At 45.9% G+C, this 22,292-nt stretch overlaps 1 protein-coding gene across 1 annotated transcript in view; it reads left to right on the top strand.

The window, feature by feature from the left end:
* Positions 1-6,359: 6,359 nt before the first annotated feature.
* The window catches only part of LOC140720708 (CD209 antigen-like protein C), a 35,104-nt gene continuing 19,171 nt past the window's right edge, over positions 6,360-22,292 (top strand). The window contains exon 1 of the mRNA XM_073035540.1: positions 6,360-6,413. The gene's annotated coding sequence lies outside the window, so the exon portion shown is untranslated. The remainder of the gene's footprint in view (positions 6,414-22,292) is intronic.

The raw sequence follows: 22,292 nt of genomic DNA, 5'->3' as shown, positions 1-22,292 counted from the left end.
CGAGGGGCGGCTTTACTCGTCACATGATATTCATTGACAAACTCAGGGAGAGAGGGGCTCATGCGCCTCTTTGACAGGGATGTTAACTTGCAGGGAATGCAGGGAGATGGTTGTTGTGCAGTCAGAAGTGATTTAGGCCAATTGGTATATCACAACATTGTGGGCCGAAGGGTCTGTTCAGTTCGGTGATATACGTTCACTGCTCTGAAAGAGGGGCAAAACGACAGACTTAAACTCATCGAGTGGGCAGATAAGGGGGTGGGGTAGATCAAGGACTTTAGAACAACCACAGATAGAATAGGCAGTGAGCGAGCCACACAGCTGTCACTGTGACACCTACACACCCCTCACCATGACATGGGCACAACCACGACCGGACGCTAAGCGATCCCATACCGTGACACCCACACGCATCTCGGCGTGACACTCTGCGTAACAGCGTTGGAACTGGAAATGCATGAACTCGGGATCATTCGGAAAGCTGAAGGGGTGATAGGGAAGACATATAGAGATGGATTTACACCCAATGTGTAGGATACAGGAAAGTGGGTGACAGACAGGAAAGTGAAAGGGGTTAAACAGCCAGAACCAGTGCAGAGACCCCTTGTGGGCAATCCGCTCAATAACAGGTAGACCCCTTTGGATCCTTCTGGATGGGAGGAGAGAGGTGCAAATGACCAAGCAGGGGAAAGTCTCACCGGTCAGGTCTCTGGCAGTGAGTATGGTTCTGTGACTCAGCAGGGAATAAGGGGTGAAATCTGACGAGCTTTATCGATAGGGTTCTCTTTGTTAGGGGAACGGAAAAGAGGTAATGTGGACATAAACAAATTCCTAGATGGTATGCGGTCGTTATCGTCACCAGTATATAGGTAGAAAAAGGCAGCTGGTTCTCCAAACTTATGTGTGTGCTGGTGTGGACAAAATTAGAAAGAACATTCAGTTTAAAATGTAGCTAAAGGGTTAGGGTTGAAGCGCACATAATATGTATAAAATGTAAAGATAGCAAGCATATGTAGGATATCAGTCAGTACATTCACGCCTACCTGGAGGCCGCGCCACACGGCCCCCACCTTGCTCAGCTCCTTCATTTTCTCTCTTACGAACAACTCTCTCAGTTTACACCTGAACTGGAATTGAACTAATATCCCAGCGGTAATGTTTCCCATTAGAATGGGAGAGTGGTGGTTTCAACTAGCGTTGCAGTGACATGTAAATAAGAACGCCATTACTGTTAGTTGATTGGTTGTTGGGGCAGATGTTGCTAAAACTTCTGAAAAAGTCAAGAAGCAAAAGGTTAAGCCTGCTGGGACTCATGCTCTGAGCTGCGCACGTTTCAATGCGGGAAGTATTGTTTGAAGGGCAGATGCGCTCAGATCAGGGGTCAACGCCTCTAAGCCAAACACGACAGATATTAGTGAGACTAGATTACAGGCGAGACAGCACCGTTTGCATAAGCTACGAACTAGACTCACAGCCCTCACTGTGACACAAAGATGTTCTTCAATGGGACACTGAAAGTGTTTCGTTGTCACTGCCACAACCCACATCTGACATGAACACGCCCCTCATCGTGACACTGACACACTGACAGGCTCTGCACCACAGCAGGATCTCACCACTCAACGATACCAACACAGAGTCAGGTCCTGCACTGTAACTCGAATACAGTCCTCCCCGTATGCATAACACCCTCCCTCTCCAAAACCACTCCACGACTCCGTCAACCTACTCCTGCACTGTTCCTAGTCACCGTCACACGGTGCAGTACCCACTCCCGTCTCCGTCACCCAACCCTCGCCAACAAGCAGCCCCGTCTCCGTCACCCACACACTCTCCTGCACACTTCGCCTTCTCCATCATCCAGTATGTACACATAAGCCCCTCCCCCGTCTTGGTGATACACAACACCCGCTAAACGCTCCCCATCTACATCGTCCCTCCACTCTCCTCCCGCTCTGTGACACAGGCAATTGTGGGGAGTATGAGGGAGAGATGATGGCTGGTGTTTCACCTCCACCCCCCCCCCCCCCCGTCCCACCGTATAGGAATCACCAGGCTCTGAGCCTCTCCAACAAATCTGCATGCACAGGCCGGTCATGCATCAGTGCCTGCAAACTCACCACCCTTTCCCTGGCCTCCTCTACCCTCCCCTTCCTTCCTCTAACGGCAGCAAACAATCCGCTCACACACACACACCATCTCCGATAGACTCACACAGTACAAGACTACTGGAAAGCCGAGAGGCTGGGTATTGGTGAGTGGGTAGACCGGAGGATTGAGAGGGTTTCGTATTTTTGCTAACTCCGGTAGGGAGTGCTGCGATGGTGCGGGAGGTACTTCACATGCCCGACCCCCGGGAGTGTGATGGGAAAATATTTTGGGAGCTTTGCTGGTTATCCGACCCACGAACTGTGCGTTTGGACGGTGTGGACGGAGCTTCACTCTGTTTGTGATCCTGGAGTGTGTGTTGAAACAATATGGAGGAAGTTGCACTCTGTGTATGATCCCGGGGGTGTGTAATAGATCGTTGCGGAGGGAGCTTTACACAATGTATGTCTCCAGGAGTGTGTGATGGGATTGTATGGAAGGATTCTCGCTCTGTCTGTGACTCCTTGCCATGGGTCAGTGGATTTCGGCGTTTAAACAGACTCTAAACAAAGACAGGGAACAAGAAAATGGCGCCTCACACGTTCTGCACCAACGGCTGAATCTGAACACCCTTTCTGTGGCCACACTCTCCTCCTCTTCCTTCCTCTTTACACAGCACACCATTCCTTCTCTATGATACTTTCTTTATAATATATTTTACTGAAGGAACGGCACAATATAGAATACATAATGGATTACATTTTCCTCCGTTTTACTTTTGTATCTTACCCCTAAACAAACCTCCCCTCCCTCGCCCTCCCCGAACATACAATGACAGCTAATGTATTTACAATACAACACTTCACAAATACAAGTACGGACATTTCACAGCCATATCCCCACACTACTTCAAGACGAATTCACACACACATCTACAACATCTCAGATCATCCAGAATACACTCATATTACAATTCATCAACCACCCTGTGAGGTAAACCATATGCGTGTTAAAAGGGAAACAACCTCCCAAGTACAATCAAATGCCCTCAACGAGTAGGTAATTCCTTAAGACTCCCAAAATATGACAAGAAAGGCGCCCATATCGAATAGAACATTCTCACAGATGCCGTCAGAGTAAATTTAATCTGTTATAATTTCAGGAAAAAAAAACATTACGTCCTCTAACCAGGCAGCAGCAGATGGGGGAGTGGCAGATTTCCAGACCAGCAAGATTCTCCTACGGGCCAAAAGCGATGTAAGTGAAATGATATCCGACTGGTTTGCATTTAATCCCAAAACATCATCTGCCACACCAAATAAGCGGGCAGGGTCTCAGCGTCACCCCCAAAACCTCACTGATAATTTTAAAAACCTGTGCCCAGTAGCCATCAAGCCGAGGGCAAGATCAAAATGCATGCACTAAACCAGCCGGAGAGAAGGAACACCTGTCACAGCCAGCGTCTGTCCCGGGATATATGTCAGCACGCCTGGATTTACTTAAATGTACAGTGTAAAACTTTAAATTGTATGAGCCAGGGTCTAGCACATGATGACGAGGAATGAACCCTATTCAGTGCTTTTGCCCAATATTCCTCAGCCAGATCCACACCAAGGTCATCCTCCCAGCTAGTCGTAGTTCTGTTTAGATCTTGAACTCCCAAAGAGATCAGCTAACAGTATAGTACAGAGATCAGCCCTTCATTATTAAAGCTAAGAGTGTGTTTGTCCCACAACATAGTAGATGGTAGATCAGGAAAAGAGGGAAATTTTTCCTTCACAAAGTGGAGAATCTGCAGGTATTGAAAAAAATGATTATACGGAAGGCCATATTTACTGCACAGGTTATCAAAACTATTTAATGTATTACCAGTGCACAAATCCTTGATGCGCATAAGACCGTTCAAACCCAATTGTCTAAAAACTGAATCGAGTGTGGAGGGAAGAAATAGATGGTTTCTATGAATGCGTCCCAAAACATAAGCTGATGTGAACTTAAAATTCCAGCGAAATTGATTAAAAAAATGGGAGGCTGGAGAGCACGACAGGGTTAGATGTGAATTGAGAGGATTTCAATGGCAATGTTCTGTGACCCCTCTCCTAACACCTTGAAATAATGTGGTTGACTTAAGTGCAATAGAAAGAGGCTCAACTGCAAATGCAAAATTATTCTGTGATTCTTAAGTGGGTGAGTGAGCAGCTCGACGTCCTGGTCCATATATGTACCATTGAAATCGATATGTATGGGCAGGTGGTTCTGCAAATTGAGGTCAAGGATTTAGCTATTATGTTAAAGGACAGGACCACCACCCGTCCCAGTGTGTCCAGACCTAGGAAGACCATACAGTTTAACACGTGGCTCAAACTACGGTGCAGGTGGGAGGGGTTCAGAATTCATTGTGTTTATTCCAAGGGAGGTGGGATGTCTACAGAAGAGATAGAAGACGGTTTACCCATAAACTGGAGGGGAACTGATATCCTAGCGGGAAGGTTTGCCAGTACTGTGCATGAGAGTTTTTGGGAGAGTAGTTGAACGCGAGGTGTAGTGGCTTGGGATTCAGAGTTCGATAGCAGATAGCAAAGTCGATATGGAGAGAGATGTTGTTAATACCACAGAAAAAGGCAGGAATCAAAAGGCTGTGCATCATACGACTGGTGCCCTGAGCTCCGTATATTTCAATGCAGGAAGCTTCTAAGAAGCGCAGTTGAGTTCAGGGCATGAATCAACACAGTGAATTGCAGCCATTATTGAGAATAGAGTGTAGGAGGAGCAAGCAGGACAGCACGATATTTCGGGTTTCCCTAGTTTTAGACGTGGGAAAGCGGAGGATTACAGGTAGACGGGTGACATTACAGGCTGAGCAAATGTCACCACAAAACACAGTCAGAACAGACAAGACAACGTGTCTAAGTGAGGCTTTATGGATGGAAATATAGAAACATAGAAAATTTAAAGCACAATGCAGGCCCACCGGCCCACAAAGTTGCGCCCAACATGTCCCTACCTTAGAAATTACTTGGCGTACACATTTCTGAGCTCCATGTACCTATACAAAAGTCTTGTAAAAGTGACTATTGTATCCGCCTCCACCACCATTTCCGGCAGCCCATCCCACACTCTCACCACTCTGCGTCTAACACTTACCCCTGATATCTTCTGTGATCCTAGTCCCCAGCACTTTCAACCCGAGTCCTCTTGTGGCAAACATTTTAGCCCTGGGAAAAAGCCTCTGATTATCCAACTATCAATACCTCTCATCATCTTATACACCTCTATCAGGTGACCTCTGATAATCCGTCGCTCCAAGGAGAAAAGGTCGAGTTTACTCATAGGACATGCTCCCCAATCCAGGCAACATTTTTGTAAATATCCTCTGCAATCTTTCTATGGCTTCCACATCCTTTCCTCAGTGAGGAGACAACAACTGAGTGCAGTACTCAAAGTGCGGTCTGACCAGGGTCCTGTATAGCTGCAACTAAATTTAGCAACCTATCGGCTATTAAATTAAATTCCACAGTTGAGGAAACTCAATACACCATGCGCCTTCTTAACTACAAAGTCAACCTGCGCAGCTGCTTTGAGCGTCCTATGGACTGGGACGCAAAGATCATCGCCAAAGTCTCAGTAACCTCCCTTACTTCCCAGAGTAGGCTTGGGTAAATCTCATCCGGTCCCGGCGAGTTATCCACCTGATGATTTCCAACAGCTCTAGCACATCCTCTTTCTTAATATCCACAATCTCAAGCTATTCAGTCTGCTGCAAGTTAGCACTCCTATCACCAAGATCCTTTTCCATAGTGAATACTGAAGCAAAGTATTCATTAAGAACTTCTTCTATTTCCTACGGTTCCATGCACACCTTTCAAATGCCTCACTTGATAAGTCCTATTCTTTCACGTCTTATCCTCCTGTTCCTCATGTACTTGTAGAATGCCTGGGGGTTTTCCTTAATCCTGCCGCCAGAACATCGCATGGCCCCTTCTGGCTCTCATAATTTCCCTCTTACGCTTCTTCCTGTTAGCCTTATAATCTTCTAGATCTCTAACATTACCTAGCCCTCTGAAACATTTGTAAATTTCTCTTTTCTTCTTGATAGAGTTTCGCCTCACTCTGATCACTTCCGAACGAGACTAGCAGACTATTGGGGAACAATATCTAGGGAGATGAACAGGACCCGGTGCCAATATCGACTAAAATCCAGCATAATCGTGAATTCCCTTCGGGACCTCTGCCAGACCAGCTGTATCAGGAATATTTGCATCCTCAACCACAACAGCTCTATCACCGAGAGCAAATTATTCTGCCAACGTTGACCAGCAGGAAAGGTGAGGTTAAATCCCCCATTCCCCCTAATCTCAACCACAAAAACTCTATCCCCAAAAGCAAATTAATCCGCCAACTGTTGACCAGCATGAAAAGTGAGGTGACATACCCCATTCCCCCGCTCCTAATCGAGAGAGAGAGAGAGAGAGAGAGAGAGAGAGAGAGAGAGAGAGAGAGAGAGAGAGAGAGAGAGAGAGAGAGAGAGAGAGAGAGAGAGAGAGAGAGAGAGAGAGAGAGAGAGAGAGAGAGAGTGAGAGAGAGAGAGAGAGACTTGCTCAGTTTCCGATCTAGTGCTGTGTCTTGGGTTGATATGGTGGGTGTCATACCTATTGTCTGAACCTGAAAGACTAACCTTCTGCAGAATTTCGAGGATGCAACCATGAAAATGGACAGGGTAGTGTAACTGGAATTTCAGAAAGCCTTTGATAAGGTCCATAGGAGATTAGTGGGCAAAGTTAGAGCACATGTTATTGGCGGTTGTGTACAGACATGGATAGAAAATTGGTTGGCTGTAGGGATTAACGGGTCTTTTTCAGAATGGCAGGTTGTGACTAGTGGGGTTCCGCAAGGCTTGGTGCTGGGACCGCAGTTATTTACAATATACATTAATGATTCAGATGAAGGGAGTAAAAGTAGCATTAGCAAATTTGCAGATGACCCAAAGCTGGGTGGCAGTGTCAAATATGAGGAGGATGTTAGGAGAATGCAGGGTGATTTGGACTGGTTGGTTGAGTGGGCAGATGCATGGCAGATGCAGTTTGATGTGGATAAATGTGAGTTTTTCCACTTTAATCGCAAGAACAGGAAGGCAGATTACTATCTGTATGGTGTCACGTTAGGAAAAAGGGAAGTAAAACGAGATCCAGGTGTCCTTGTTTATCAGACATTGAAAGTAAGCATGCAGGTACAGCAGACAGTGAAGAAAGCTAATGGCATGTTGGCCTTCATACCAAGAGGAATTGAGTAGAGGAGCAAAGAGATCCTTCAGCAGTTGCACAGGGCCCGGGTGAGAACACACCTAAGTATTGTGTTCAGTTTTCTTCTCGAAATTTGAGGAAGGACATTCTTTCTATTGAGGGAGTGCAGCGTAGGTTCACGAGGTTGATACACGGGTTTGCGGGACTGTCATGTGTTGAAAGATTGGAGCGACTGGGCTTGTATATACAGGAAATTAGAAGGATGAGAGGGGATCTGATTAAAACATATAAGATTATTAAGGGATTGGACACGCTTGAGGCGGGAAACATGTTCCCGATGATGGGGGAGTGCAGAACCAGAGGCCACAGTTTAAGAATAAGGAGTCGGCCATTTAGAACGGAGTTGAGGAAAAACTTTTTTCACCCAGCGAGTTGTGGATCTATGCAGTGCTCTGCCTCAGAAGGCAGTGGAGGCCAATTCTCTGGATGCTTTCTAGAAAGAGTTAAATAGAACTCTTGAAAATAGCTGAGGCAAGGGATATGGGGAGAAGGGAAGAACGAGGTAGTGATTGTGGATGATCAGCCACGATCACAGTGAATGGCGGTGCTGGCTCGAAGGGACGAATGGCCTACTCCTGCACCTATTGTCTATTGACTATTGTCTGTTTCTAAAGGAATGGAGTATAGGAGCAGGGATGTGATGTTGAGGCTCTATAAGGCACTGGTAATACTCACTTGGAGTACTGTGTTCAGTTTTAAGCTCCTTATTTAAGAAATGATGCGCTGACGTTGGAGAGAGTTCAGAGAAAAATCACTAGAATGAGCCCGGGAATGAGAGGGTTAACGTATGATCAACAGCTCTTGGACTGTTCTCCTGGGAGTTTAGAAGAATGAGGGGGACCTCACAGCAACATTTCGAATGTTGAAAGGCATGGACAGACAGGATGTGGCAAAGTTGTTTCCCAAGGTGGGGGACTCTATTACGAGAGGGCATGAATGAAGGATTGAAGGTCGCCCATTCAGAACAGAGATGCGAAGAAATTCTTTTAGCCAGAGGGTGTTGAATCTCTGGAATTTGTTGACACGGGCGGCAGTGCAGGCCAAGTCATTGGGTGTATTTAAGGCCGAGATTGATAAGTATCTGAGTAGCCAGGGCATCAAAGGCTATGGTGAGAAGGCGGGGGAAGTGGGACGAAATGGGTGAATGGATCAGCTCATGATGAAATAAATCGCGGAGCAGACTCGATGGGCCGAATGGCCGACTTCTGCCACTTTCTCTTATGGTCTTACGGTCTTAAGTGCATCCAGCTGCAGCTTCTAAAACTCCGCGTTGAGGAGTTGGAAATGGAACTGGATGAACTCAGGGTCATTCGGGAAGACGAGGGTGTGATCGGGAGGACATATTTGGAGAAGGTTAACCTGCACTGTAATTCCAAAACAATCGAAAACATCACCCCGCATGCATAACACCTTCCTTCGGCAAAATCTCTGCCCAACTCCGTCAAACTCTCTGTTTCCTGCACTACTCTCCGTCTCCAGTACACCACTCCCGTCTCCGTCAACCATCCCTGCGTTCCAAGCAACCCCGTCTCCGTGACCCAAACCCCCTCCTGTGCACTTCGCCGTCTCCATCATCCCGTACGAACACATACGCCCCTCCTCCATCTTGGTGATACACTCCACCCGCTAAACGCTCCCCATCTACGTCGTCCCTCCACTGTCCTCCCACTCTGTGACACAGGCAATTGTGGGGAGTATGAAAGACCGATGATAGCTGGTGTTTCACCTCCCCCCGTACCATGGATATCGATCGCCAGGATCTGAAACTCTCCACAACTCTGCATGCACAGGCCGGTCATGTGCTTCCACACCACTAGCATCAGTGTTTGCATTCTCACCACCCTTTCCCTGGCCTCCTCTCTCCTCCCCTTCCTTCCTCTAACGGCAGCACACAATCCGCTCACAGATCCGCACACCATCTCCGAGAGACACACACAATTCAAGACTACTGGAAAGCCGAAAATCTGGGTATTGGTGAGTGGGGAGAACGGAGGAGGGAGAGGGTTTCGTACTTTTGCTGACTTCGGTAGGGTGTGCTGTGATGGTGCGGGAGGTACTTCACATGTCTGACCCCGAGAGTGAGATGCGATAATATTTAGAGAGTTTCGCTGGTTATCTGACCTTGGGAATGTGTGTTGGGACGGTGTTGACGGGCTTCACTCCGTGTAAGACTTCCGAGTGTCTGTTGGGACAATATGGAGGGAGCTACACTCTGTGTCTGACCACGGCAGTGTGCCATGGATCGTTGTGGAGGGAGCGTTACTCAGTGTATTTTTCCAGGAGTTTGCGATGGGATTGTATGGAGGGATTATTGCTCTGTCTCTGAGTAATTGTCATGGGTCAGTGGATTTCGGCGTTTAAGCAGACTCCAATCCGAGATAGGGAGCAAGAAAATTGTAAATCACATGTTCTGCTCCAACGGCTGCAATCTGAACACCCTTTCTGTGGCCCCATTCTCCTCCCCTTCCTTTCTCTTTTCACAGCACACCATTCCTTCTCTATGATTCTTAAGTGAGTATGTGAGCAGCATATATGTACAAATGGGAAGCTGGTTTTGCAAAGTGAGGTCAGGGATTTAGCTATTAAATTAAAGGAGAGGCCCACTACCCATCCCAGTGTGCCCAGATATAGGACAACCATACAGTTTAGCACGTGGTGTGGGTGGGAGGGCTCCGAAAATTGGAAACATAGAATTTTTCTCCAAGGAAGTTGGGATTTGTATAGAAGAGATGGAAAACGGTTTACACATAAATTGGAGGAGAACTGATATCCCAGCGGGAAGGTTTGTCAGTACTGTGCATGAGAGTTTTTGGGAGAGTTGCTGAACCTGAGTTGCAGGGGGATGGGATTCATAACTCCAGAGCAGAGCAGAGTCGATATAGAGACAGATGATGTTAAGACTGCAGAAAAAGTCTGATATCAAAAGTTTATGCATAATACGACTGGTGCACTGTGCCCCGTTTATTTCAATGCAATAAGCTTAAAAAAGGCGGTTTATCTCAGAGAATGAATCAATACTGTGAATTATGACATTGTAGCCATTACTGAGAATTGGGTGTGGGAGGAGCAAGCAGGACAGCACGATATTTCGGGTTTTCCTATTTTTAGTCGTGAGAAAGAGGAAGGAATTCAAGGATAAGGGGTGAAATTACTAGGCGGAGAAAATTTTACTGCAGTGGACAGTCAGGACAGGCAAGAAAATTCGACTAAGTGAGGCTTTATGGGTGGAAATGACGAATAAGAAATGTATGGCAATGTTACAACATAGAACATAGAATAGAACGACACATTACAGGCCATTCAGCTCAGAATGCTGTGCCGACCCTTAAACCACGCCCCCATATAACCCACCAGCTTAAATTATCCCATACACCTGTCTAGTAGTCTCTTAAATTTCACTAGTGTATCTGCCTCCACCACTGACTCCGGCAGTGCATTCCACGCACCAACCACTCAACGAGTGAAAAATAAATACCTTCCTCCAATATCCCCCTTGAACTTTCCACCCATTGCCTTAAAACCATGTCCTATGGTATTGAGCAGTGGTGTCTGGAGAAGAGGCGCTGGCTGTCCACTTTATCTATTCTTCTTATTGTCTTGTTTACCTCTATCATTTCTCCTCTCATCCCTCTTCAAAGAGTAAAGTCCTAGCTCCCTTAATCTCTGATCAAATTGCATACTCTCTAAACCAGGCAGCATCCTGGTAAATCTCCTCTGTACCCTTTCCAACGCTTCCACATCCTTCCTATAGTAAGGCGACCAGAACTGGACACCGTACTCCAAGTGTGGCCTAACCAGGGGTTTATAGAGCTGCATCTCCACATCGCGACTCTAAAACTCTACCTCTCGACTTATGAAAGATTACACCCCATAGGCTTTCTTATCTACCCTATCTATCTGTGAGGCAACTTTCAGGTATCTGTGGACATGTACCCCCAGATCCCTCTGCTCCTCTCCACTACCAAGCATCCTGCCATTTGTACTCTGCCTTTGAGTTTGTCCTTCCAAAGTATACCACCTCACCCTTCTCCGAGGTGAACGTCTCTCCCATTTTTCACAGGGAAATGAATAATCAAGAGTATACGTCCAATCGGAAGGACAGACAGGTGGGCAGAGGGGGTGGGGTGGCTCTGCTGGTGAGGAATGGAATTCAGTCCCTTGCGGGGTGTGACATAGAATCAGGAGATGTAGAGACAGTATGGATAGAAATGAGAAATTGTAAGGGCAATTTGTCATCACCTTTGTTCCTGATGTTTCTTACATTGTCGTAAACGCACTTTAGCCCTTCTGCTTAACTATCTTCACAAACTTTATTCTTTTTCTCTCTCCTCAAATGCTAGATATGGCTTTACTCCATGTACTGTACTTGCAGCTCTCGCATGACCTCTATCCTTCCCCACCTCGCCATCTGCGCCAACACTCTGGTTCCCCTCCCCCTGCAAATTTAGTTTAAACCCCCCGGTGCAGTACTAGCAAACCTTCCCGCAAGGATGTTAGTCCCTCACCAGTTCAGGTGCAACCCGTCCCGTCGGTACAAGCCCTACCTTCCCTGGGACAAGGCCCAATTGTCCAGAAACATGAAGCCATCTTTCTTCCACAAACTCCCTAAAAGGCCGCAGGGGTGCTTTACTCATTCTGTCTATTCCGCTTCCCCCTGCTAACAGTCACCCTACTACCTGCCTCCTGACATTTCGGGGTAAATGTCTCCCTGTAACTCCTGTTTATTTCTGCCTCTGCCTCCCGAATGATCCGAAGTTTATTCAGTTCCACGTCCAGTTCCATAACTCGGTTTGTCAGGGGATGCTGCTGGATGCACCTTTTGCAGGGGTGGTAATCAGGCACATTTGTGCTCGCCCGGACTTCCCACATCCTGCTAACGGTGCACTCGACTGCCCTAACTGTTGCCTCCATTACCTACTCCTAAAATAATTAGATTAATTAAAGGAGATTACCCGGCGTTACCTCACTGGGAGCAAGCTAGTCCTCAGCATCTGCTCGGCAAAGCCTCTGGAGCCAATGCCTTCCTACCCTGACTTCCTCCACTGCGTTCCCCGCTCCGTTAACCTGTTCGCTTTTTAAACTCTCCCGCTGCCTCACGGGCCGACATTCACGCGCTTGCGCAGTCGTGCCCCGTTCAAGCAGCCGAAGTCATGCTTTGGAGAGATGATGTGGTGGCCATTACAGAGACTTGGATGGCTCAGAAACAGGAATGGATACTTCAATTGCCGACCGTTAGATGTTTCAGAACGGATGGGGGTGGGGCAAAAGAGGTGCGGGCGTGGCACTGTTGATCAGAGATAGTGAAACAGCTGCAGGAAAGGTGGACGCCATTGAGGAATTATCTCGGAGATTCTTAGGGTGAAGATTGGGAGCAGGAAAGGTTCAATAACTTTACTGGGTGTTTATATATATATATATATATGTATGTATGTATAGGCCGCCAAATTGTAACAAGAATATCGAGGAGCAGATAGGGAAACAAATCCTGTAAAGGTATGATAATAACAGAGTAGTCCCGATGGGAGATATGAATTTCCCAAATATCGATTGGCATTTCCCTAGAGCAAGAGGTTTAGATGGGTTGGAGTCTGTTAGGTGTGTTCAGGAAGGTTTCTGCACAGAATATGCAGATAAGCCTGCAGGACGAGAATCTTCTTGATTTGTTATTGGAAAATTAACCTGGTCAGGTGTTAGATCTCAGTGAGATCTCACTATGGAAAAGGATCTTGGTGATCGTTGTGATGACTTGCAGCAGACTGAAAAGCTTGAGCACGTAGATATTAAAAAAGTGGATGTGCTGGAGATTTTGGAAAGCATCATTTAGATAAGTCGTTGGGACCCAATGAGATGTACCCAAGGCTACTCTGGGAAGTAAGGGAGGAGGTTACTGAGACTTTGGCGATGATATCTTTGCATCATCAATGGGGACGGGCGAGGGTCCGGAGGATTGGTGGGTTGTGGACAGTGTACCTTCATTCTAGAAAGGGAGTAGATGCAGCCCAGGAAATTCCAGACCAGCGATTCCTATCTCAGTGGTTGGTAAGTTGATGGAGAAGATCCTAAGAGGCAGGATTTATGCACATTTGGGGAGCTATAATAAGTTTAGCAACAGACAGCATAACTTTGTCAAGGGCAGGACGTGTCTTATGAGCTTGACAGGAGCCCATGGAATTACGGGAAAGTTACATACGTAGATAGAGCGTTGGCTGATTGGCAGGAAACAGAGAGGGTGAATAAAGGGTTCAACAGGGCTCTGTGTTGTGGCCGCTACGTTTTACGTTGTATAGCACCGATTTGGATTAGGCAATAGATTGCTATCCGGCAAAGTTTGCTCATGATTCAAAATGGGTGGAGGGGCAGGTAGTGTTGAGGAAACAGAGAGTCTGCAGAGAGACGGATAGATTGCGAGAACGGGAAAAGAAGTGGCAAATGAAATACAATGTTGGAAAGTGCACGGTCATGCACTTTGGTAGAAGAAAGCTTGCAGAGAGATTTAGGCCAGTTAGAAGAGGGTGCTGAACGATGGCAGATGGAGTTTAATGCTGATAAATTTGAGGAGCTACATTTTGGTAGGAATAATCCAAATAGGACAGACATGGGAAATGGTAGGGCATTGAAGAATGCAGTAGAACAGAGTGATCTAGGAATAATGGTGTATAGCTCCCTGAAGGTGGAATCTCATGTGGATAGGTTGGTGAAGAAAGCTTTTGGTATGATGACCTTTATAAATCAGACCATTGAGTATAGGAGTTGGGATGTAATGTTAAAATTGTACAAGGCATTGGTAAGGCCGAATTTGGAGTATTGTGTACAGTTCTGGTTACCGAATTATAGGAAAGGTTTCAACAAAATAGAGAGAGTACAGAGAAGGTTTACTAGAATGTTACCTGGGTTTCAGCACCTAAGTTACAGGGAAAGGCTGATCAAGTTAGGTCTTTATTCTTTGGAGCGTAGAAGGTTGAGGGGGGACTTGATAGAGGTATTTAAAATTATGAGGGAGATAGATCGAGTTGACGTGGGTAGGCTTTTTCCATTGAGAGTAGGGGAGATCCAAACAAGAGGAAATTAGTTGAAAGTTAAGGGGCAAAAGTTTAAGGGTAACACGAGGGGAATTTCTTTACTCAGAGAGTGGTAGCTGTGTGGAAAGAGCTTCTAGTAGAAGTGGTAGAGGTAGGTTCGGTATTGTCATTTAAATTAAAATTCGATATGTATATAGACAGAAAAGGAAGGGAGGCTTATGGGCTGAGTGTGGGCCAGTGGGATAGGTGTGTGTAAGCGTCAGCACGGACTAGAAGGGCCGAGATGGCCTTTTCCTCTGCTGTAATTGTTAAATGGTTATATGGTTAAATAAACGTGCAGAATATAATTTAAATAAGGAGATAATTCAATATTCTGAGATTTAACTGGACTTGGGGGTCCTCGTGCTGGATACCCCTAATGTTAACCTTCAGGTTGAATCGTTGGTGATGAATGCGAATGCAATGTTGACATTTATTTCTAGAGGAATAGAGTATAGGATCAAGGATGCGATGTTGAGGCTCTATAAGGCACCGGTAAGACCTCACCTGGAGCACTGTGTGCAGTTTTGGGCTCCTTATTTAAGAAAGGATGTTTGGACGTTGGAGAGGGTTCGGAGAGGATTCGCTAGAATGAATCCGGGAATGAGAGGGTTAACATATGAGAAACGTTTGACCGCTTTGGACTGTACTCCTCGCAGTTTAAAAGAATGAGGGGGGGGGGGGAACAGATAGAAATATTTCTAATGTTAAAAGGCATGGACAGAGTTGATGTGGCAAAGTCGTTTCCCATGGTGGGGGGAGTCCAGTACGAAAAGACATGACTTAAGGATTGAATGGCGCCCATTCAGAACAGAGATGCGAAGCTTTTATTTCATCATCCAGAGGGTGGTGAATCTGTGGAATTTGTTGCCACGGGCGGCAGTGGATTTCAAGTAATTGGGTGTATTTAAGGCAGAGATTGATAGTTATCTAAGTTGCCAGAGCATCAAAGCATAAGGTGAGAATGCGGGGGAGTGGGACTAAATGAGAGAATGGATCAGCTCATGATAAAATGGCGGAGCAGATTCGATGGGCCGAATGGCCGACTTCTGCTCCTTTGTCTTATGGATGCAAAATTGCGCTGAGAAGTGGCAGATTGCGTTCAACCCAGGTCAGTGGGAGGTGGTTCATTTGTGTAGGTTTAATATAACGGCAGAATATATTACTAATGGTAAACCTTGCAGTGTGGACGATCAGAGGGATGTTGGAGTCCGAGTCCATCAGACACTCAGAGCGGCTGCGCAGTTTGACTCTGTGTTTAAGAATACGATGCATTAGTAATCATCAACCGTGGAATTGAGTTCAACAGCGAGAGATAATGTTACAGCCCTATAGCACACCGGTCTGACCCCCCCCCCCCCCACCCCGGAGAACTGTGCTCAGTTCTGGTCAACAAACTACAGGAATAATGCGGAACCTATAGGAATGGTACAGAGGAGATTTACAAGGATTTTGCCTGGATTGTGGATCATGCCATCTAGTAATAGTTTCGGTGAACTCGCAGTTCTCTCCTTGCAGGGACGGAGGATGTGAGGTGACCTGAAAGAGGTGTATAAATGATGAGAGGCATTGATCGTGTGGATAGTTAGAGACAACGCCACCAACATTACTCTCTTCGGCAAGGTTATTCACAGCTCCCTGTACATTATCATGCAAACCGCCATGTAGCTGAACGCAATCAAACTGCTCAGAGGTGTTCGCGGGTTCCACATCATCCTCCAGTGTAGTCTGCAAACTGGACTTGTCAAAAGCCTTGTTAAATTCCATGAAAGTCACATCTACTATCCGTGCGTGACCTACCTTCCCCGGTCAAATCAGACCGACACCTCTCCCTGGGTCTCACGTCATCCGACACCTCCCTCCCCTTCAATGTTCCACGCTCCCAATCTCCCCCGCTTTTCCCTCTCTCACCACTCCAGTTCATGTCCGTCTCTCCCAACCTTCCATCTCCCAGGGTGTCTACCATCTGGGATATTCTTAATGGACATGTCTATGTTTATTACACATACCAATGCAAAAAATAGCTCCTACACAATCAAATCAGCCGGTCATCTCTCCCTGGGTCCCACATCATTACTCCCGAAGGATGTACCCTGTTTTACCGATTTGGACTGTAAAAGAATCCATCCCGGGGTCAAACAGAAATAAAGACACAGACATCGGTGTACGGTTAAACCTTGAATAGGTGATCACGTTGTCTTACGACTCCGCCAGTGTCAGGTTATGACTTAAATTTATACAGTGAATTTTGGGCAATAGCTAACAGCCAAAAATATTCAGTGAGCGATTTCAAGAAGCACTTGTTAGATATCAGACAGTCTGCGAATGCTTCTGGTCGGTGTACAAAATTAGAACTGCACGTCTGCAGTCAGTTCCTCTTTTACCAAAACAGTGTTGGACAAAAGTTAACATTACCTCATTCTTGGTATGAAATGTTGCTAGCTTTTGTCAGCACGCACAAGCAAGGCAGCCTCTGCATCTTATCATGTGACCTTCATTAACTCAATCTTCAGCCAGTACAGCTTGCTAAAAGCTTTTGCTTTTTTCACTTTCAGACAAAGTAACTTATCATGAGAACGTAGGATTTAGAAGCAAAACTAGACCATTCGTCTCATTTAGTCTGCTGCACCATTTCATAGTGCCTGATGCGATTTACCTCTCAGCCTCAATCCCCTCCCTTCTTCCAGTATTCCTTCAAGCCCAGACCAATCAAGAACCTCTGCCATAAACATTAAAAAAAATGAAAGCTTTGGCCTCCACGGCCGCCGGTGGCAAATAAATCCACAGATTCACCACACTCTGGCTAAAGTAATTTCTCCTTGTCTCTGTTCTAAAAGGACGCGCCGCTCTTCTAAGTATTTGCCCTCTGGTCTTCGACTCCCCCACCATATAATCTATCCGCTCCACACCCAATCGATCAAGAAATTTAAAGATTCAATAGATTTCAATGGAGTCTCCCTTCTTCCTTCTAAATTCCAGTGAGTGCAGGCCTAGAGATATCTACCACTTCTCATATGACGCCCTTCAATCATGGAATCATGTTTGTGAACCTCGTTTGAACCCTCTCCACTTTGAGCAACATATTTCTAAGATAAGAGGCCCAAAACTGTTCACAATACTCCACGTGAGGTCTCACCAGTGCTTTGTAAAGTCTCAGCATCGCACCTTTCCTTTTATATTCGAGTCGAAATGCTGACATGCATTTGCCCTCCTCACCACAGACTCAACCTGAGAAGGTTAGAACACCGGCACAACATTGTGGGCTGAGGGGCCGGGAATGTACTGCATGTTCAACCTTCAAATTAGCCTTCAGGAAATCGCGCACAAGGACCTTTATGTCCCCTTGAATCTATTTTTTTTTTGTTTTCTCTCCATTTATAAAATATTTAACTTTTTTAATTTCTCCTAAAGCATGACCATGCATGTTTCAACACAGCAGTACATCTGCCATTACTTTGCCCTGTTTAAACCCTTCTGTAGCCTGTCTACTTCCTCAAAACTACCTTTCCCTCCACTTATCCACATACCGTCTGCAAACTGTGGAGCCACGTTCATGGAGCTGCATACACGGACCGTAAGATCCCTCTGCTCATCGACACTATCTTGTCTTTAATCGTGTGCTGTATCTTTCTATTTGTCCGGGTTGAACTCCTCTGACATTTCTCCAACCACATCTGCAAGGGATTTCAGCAGAGCAGCAATTGTTTTCGTTTCTTGGAAATGATGAGGAAGTTGCAGGACATGTGTATTCCAAAAATGAAGAAGTTCTCAGTACTCAAGAAGAAGTCAATTTTGGCCGAAAAGGGAACTCAAAGGTCTTGTAAAAGCTAAAGAAAGGGCTTACAAGAAAATAGAAAATAGTGGGAATGCAATCATCGGTTCGGCTCGCGTCTTCATCCGGGTGATGGTAGCCCCCGGCCCGAGAAACTTTCGAAATCTCGTTTGGGTGGATGCTGTACGATGTTTAAAAACAGTACACAATATGCGTGCAAACGATTAAGCTTTAAATTTGTGTTTTGACAATATGGTTAGTAAAACAACATAAGAAAATAAGGAAGGGGCACATACTTATGAAAGAGTCTAATAGTCCAACGATGCAGCTTACAGTGTCGTCCATTTGTTCCCGTCGACCTCTCCCGAGCGTAGGCGACCCTCGGATCCACTCTCCTCAGACCGCTCCGTCCAGCGGTCATAGAAACATAGAAACACAGAATGCCTAGATCACAATTCAGGCTTTTCGGCCGACAAACTGTGCGAAAATGTCTTTACCTCCGAACGATCCAGCCCTTTTACAGATTGGACTTCGAAATTACATGGGTTTACCAATATCTCTCTATTTTCCTGAGCTCCATGTACCTGTCCTGGAGACTGTTAAAAGTGTCTGTCCTGTCGGGCTCCATCACCGTGTCCGGCAGCGCATTACGCGCACTCACCACTCTCTCCGAACAAAAATAAAAATACCCCTGACATCCCCTCTGTACCTACTTCTAAGCAGCTTAAAACTGTACCCTCTCGTGCCATCCATTTCACCGCAGGGAATGGAAGACCTTTGACTATCCACACGATCAATGTCTCTCATCATCTTATACACATTATCAGGTCCTCTCTCATTCTCCGTTGCTCCACGGAGAAAATGGCCGAGTTTACTCAACTTATTCTCATAGGGCAGGCTCTGCAATCCATGGCAACGTCCTTGTAAATCCCCTCTGTACCCTCTCCACGTCTTTCCTGTAGAGAGGCGGCCAGAACTGAGCACAGTATTTCAGGTGGGGTCTGACCAGGGTCATTTATACAAGCAGCGTTACCCCTCGGCTCCTAAACTCAATCTCACGCTTGATGAAGACCAATGCCTCATATGCTACCTTAACCACAGAGACAACAGCGCCGCAGCGTCGAGTGTCCTATGGACTCGGACCCCAAGATCCCTCTGATCCCCACATTGTCAAGGACATTACCATTACTACTATATTCTGTCTTCTTATTTTAACCTGCCAATATGAACAACCTCACACTTAACTGGGTTGAACTCCATCTGCCACTTCCTAGCCCACTTTTGCATCCTATGAATGTCCTGAAGTAAACTCTGGCAGACGTCTAAATAGGGGGTTTCTACAACAGCCGCAACCATTCTATCATCCGCATTTCAAGAAACCACAATTCCACATTCTCATCCAGGTCATTTATAAAATCACGAAGATTAGGGGTCCCAGAACAGATCCCTGAGGAACTCCACTGTTCACCGGCCTCCATGCAGAATATGACCCGTCCACAACGTCTCTTTGCCTTCTGTGGGCAAGTCAGTTCTGAATCCACAAAGCAATGCCCCCTCGGGTCCCATGCCTCCTTACCTTCTCAATAAGCCTTCCATGGGTAACTTATCAAATTCTCGGTGAAAACAATATACACTACATCTACTGCGCCACCTTCATCAATTTTTTCAGTCACATCCCGATAAATATTCAACCAGTCTCGGAAGGCAGGAACTGCCTTTCACAAATCCTTATGACTTACTGATCAGACTAATCATATTATGCCTCTACAAATGTTCATAAATCCAGCCTCTCAGGATCTTTTCCGTCAACCTACCAACCACTGAAGTGCGATTCATTGGTCTGTAAGTTCCTGGGCTATCTCTACTCCATTTCAAAAATAAAGGAACAACGTCCGCAACCCTCCAATCCTCCGGAATCTCTCCCGTCCCCATTGATGGTACAAATGTCATCGCCAGAGGCTCAGCAATCTCCTCGCTCTGATCGCACAGTAGTCTGGTCGTCCTTTCCCGGTTACGCATGCAACCTGATGCTTTCAGCATATCGTCTTTATTAATATCTACATGGTCATGCTTTTCACTCCGCTCTATGTCACCCTGACAATCGGCAGAATCCTTTACCCTAGTGAATACTGAAGCAAAGTATTGATTATGTACCTCTGCAATCTCCTCCGGTTCCATACACATTATTCGACTTTCACACTTGATTCGTCCTAATCTCTCAAGACTTACCCACTTGTTCTTCACATACTTATAGAATGTCCTGCGATTTACATTAATCTTATCCTCCAAAGCATTCTTATAGTCCGTTCTGGCTCTCCTAATTTCTTTCTTAAACTCCTTCCTGCTAGCTGTATAATCTTTTAGACCTTTGTCATCAAGTAGTGTTTTGAACCTCTCGTAAAGCCTTCTTTTCTTCTTCAATAGATGTATAGTAGCCTTTGTACACCACGGTTCCTGTACCATTCCAACCTTTCCCTTTCTCATTGGAACGCACCTATACAGAACTCTACGCAAATACGCCCTGAACATTTGTCACATTACTTTCGTACAGTGCTGATGGAGTACGATGGAGTTTAATACAGACAAGTGTGAGGTATTGCACTTTGGAAGAAAACACGAGCTGGAACATACAAGGAAAATGGTAGGGCACTGAGGAGTGCAGTAGAACAGAGGGATCTAGGAATGCAGATAGACAATTCCCTAAAAGTGGCGTCACCGGTAGATAGGGTAGTGAAGGGAGATTCTGGTACATTGGCCTTTATAAATCAATCTATTGAGTATAAGAGTTGGAATGTTATGCTGAGGTTGTATAAGGCATTGGTGAGGCCGAATTTGGAGTCTTCTGTGCAGTTTTGGTCACCGAATTACAAGAAGGGTATTAATAAATTTGAAAGAGTGCAGAGAAGATTTACAAGGATGTTGCCGGGACTTGAGAAACTGGGTTACAGCGAAAGGTTGAATAGATTAGGACTTTATTCCCTGGAGCGTAGGAGAATGAGGGGTGATCTGATAGAGGTGCATAACATTATGAGGGTATAGATAGAGAGAATGCAACCGAGCATTTTTCCATTGAGGCTGGGGTGAAAAAATACAGAGGTCATGGTTAAGGCTGAAAGGGGAAAAAATTAAAGAGAACATTAGCGGGGGCTTCTTCACGCAGAAAGTGGTGGGAGTGTGGAATGAGCTGCCAGATGAAGTGGTGAATGCATGCTCACTGTTAACATTTAATAAAAACAACTAGGCAGCTACATGGATGGGAGGTGTATGGAGGGATACAGCCCAGTTGCTGATCAGTGGGACAAGGCAGAAAAAAATGCTTCGGCACAGCGAAGAAGGGCCAGAAGGCCTGTTTCTATGTTGTAATGTTCCGTGGTTCTATAATTCTATTAGTCCCCCTCCAGTTCAGGTGCAACCCGTCCCGTCTGAACAGGCCCCACCTCTCCCTGGAACCATGCCCAATTATCCAGAAACATGAAGCCGTCCCTCCTGCAGTAACTCCTTAGCCACGTATTTAGCTGCATTATCTTCCTATTTATAGCCTCCCTAGCACGTGGCACGGTTCGCAATACTGAGATTGCCACCCTGGAGGTTCTGTCCTTCAGCTTTGCACCAAACTACTTAAACTTTCTTTGCAGGACATTGCCCTCCTTCCTATTCACTTCATTGGCCCCTACATGGTCCACGACATCTGGCTGCTAACCCTCCCTCTTGAGAATACTGGGAATACTAAGGTGTAGAGGTTTATGGAGGGGAACATCTTTAATCTATTAATTAAAATACCATTCGTCACAAGGTAGTTATGAAAAAGGAGAGGTCCGGTCCTTGGGTTTGGATTCTAAATTGGAACAAGGCCAATTTTACCTTGGATCGGAATGGATCTGAACGTGTGGATTTGGACAAGTTTTTTTCTCTGGCGATGATGCACTTTGTAATTTAGATCCCTAGCGCAGTTTCATCTCAGTGTTCAGGTGAATGGCCTATGCTCTGAATAGTGGGAAGTGTTGAAGGAGAGAAGGACTTTGGTGTGCAAGTCTGGGGTACACACACCGTGAATGGTGAGGAGTGCCAAGGGAC

This window comes from Hemitrygon akajei, unplaced genomic scaffold (assembly GCF_048418815.1).
Source record: "Hemitrygon akajei unplaced genomic scaffold, sHemAka1.3 Scf000046, whole genome shotgun sequence".
Taxonomy (NCBI): domain Eukaryota; kingdom Metazoa; phylum Chordata; class Chondrichthyes; order Myliobatiformes; family Dasyatidae; genus Hemitrygon; species Hemitrygon akajei.
Note: the sequence above shows the minus strand (reverse complement) of the source record. Positions and strands in the feature narration are given on the sequence as shown.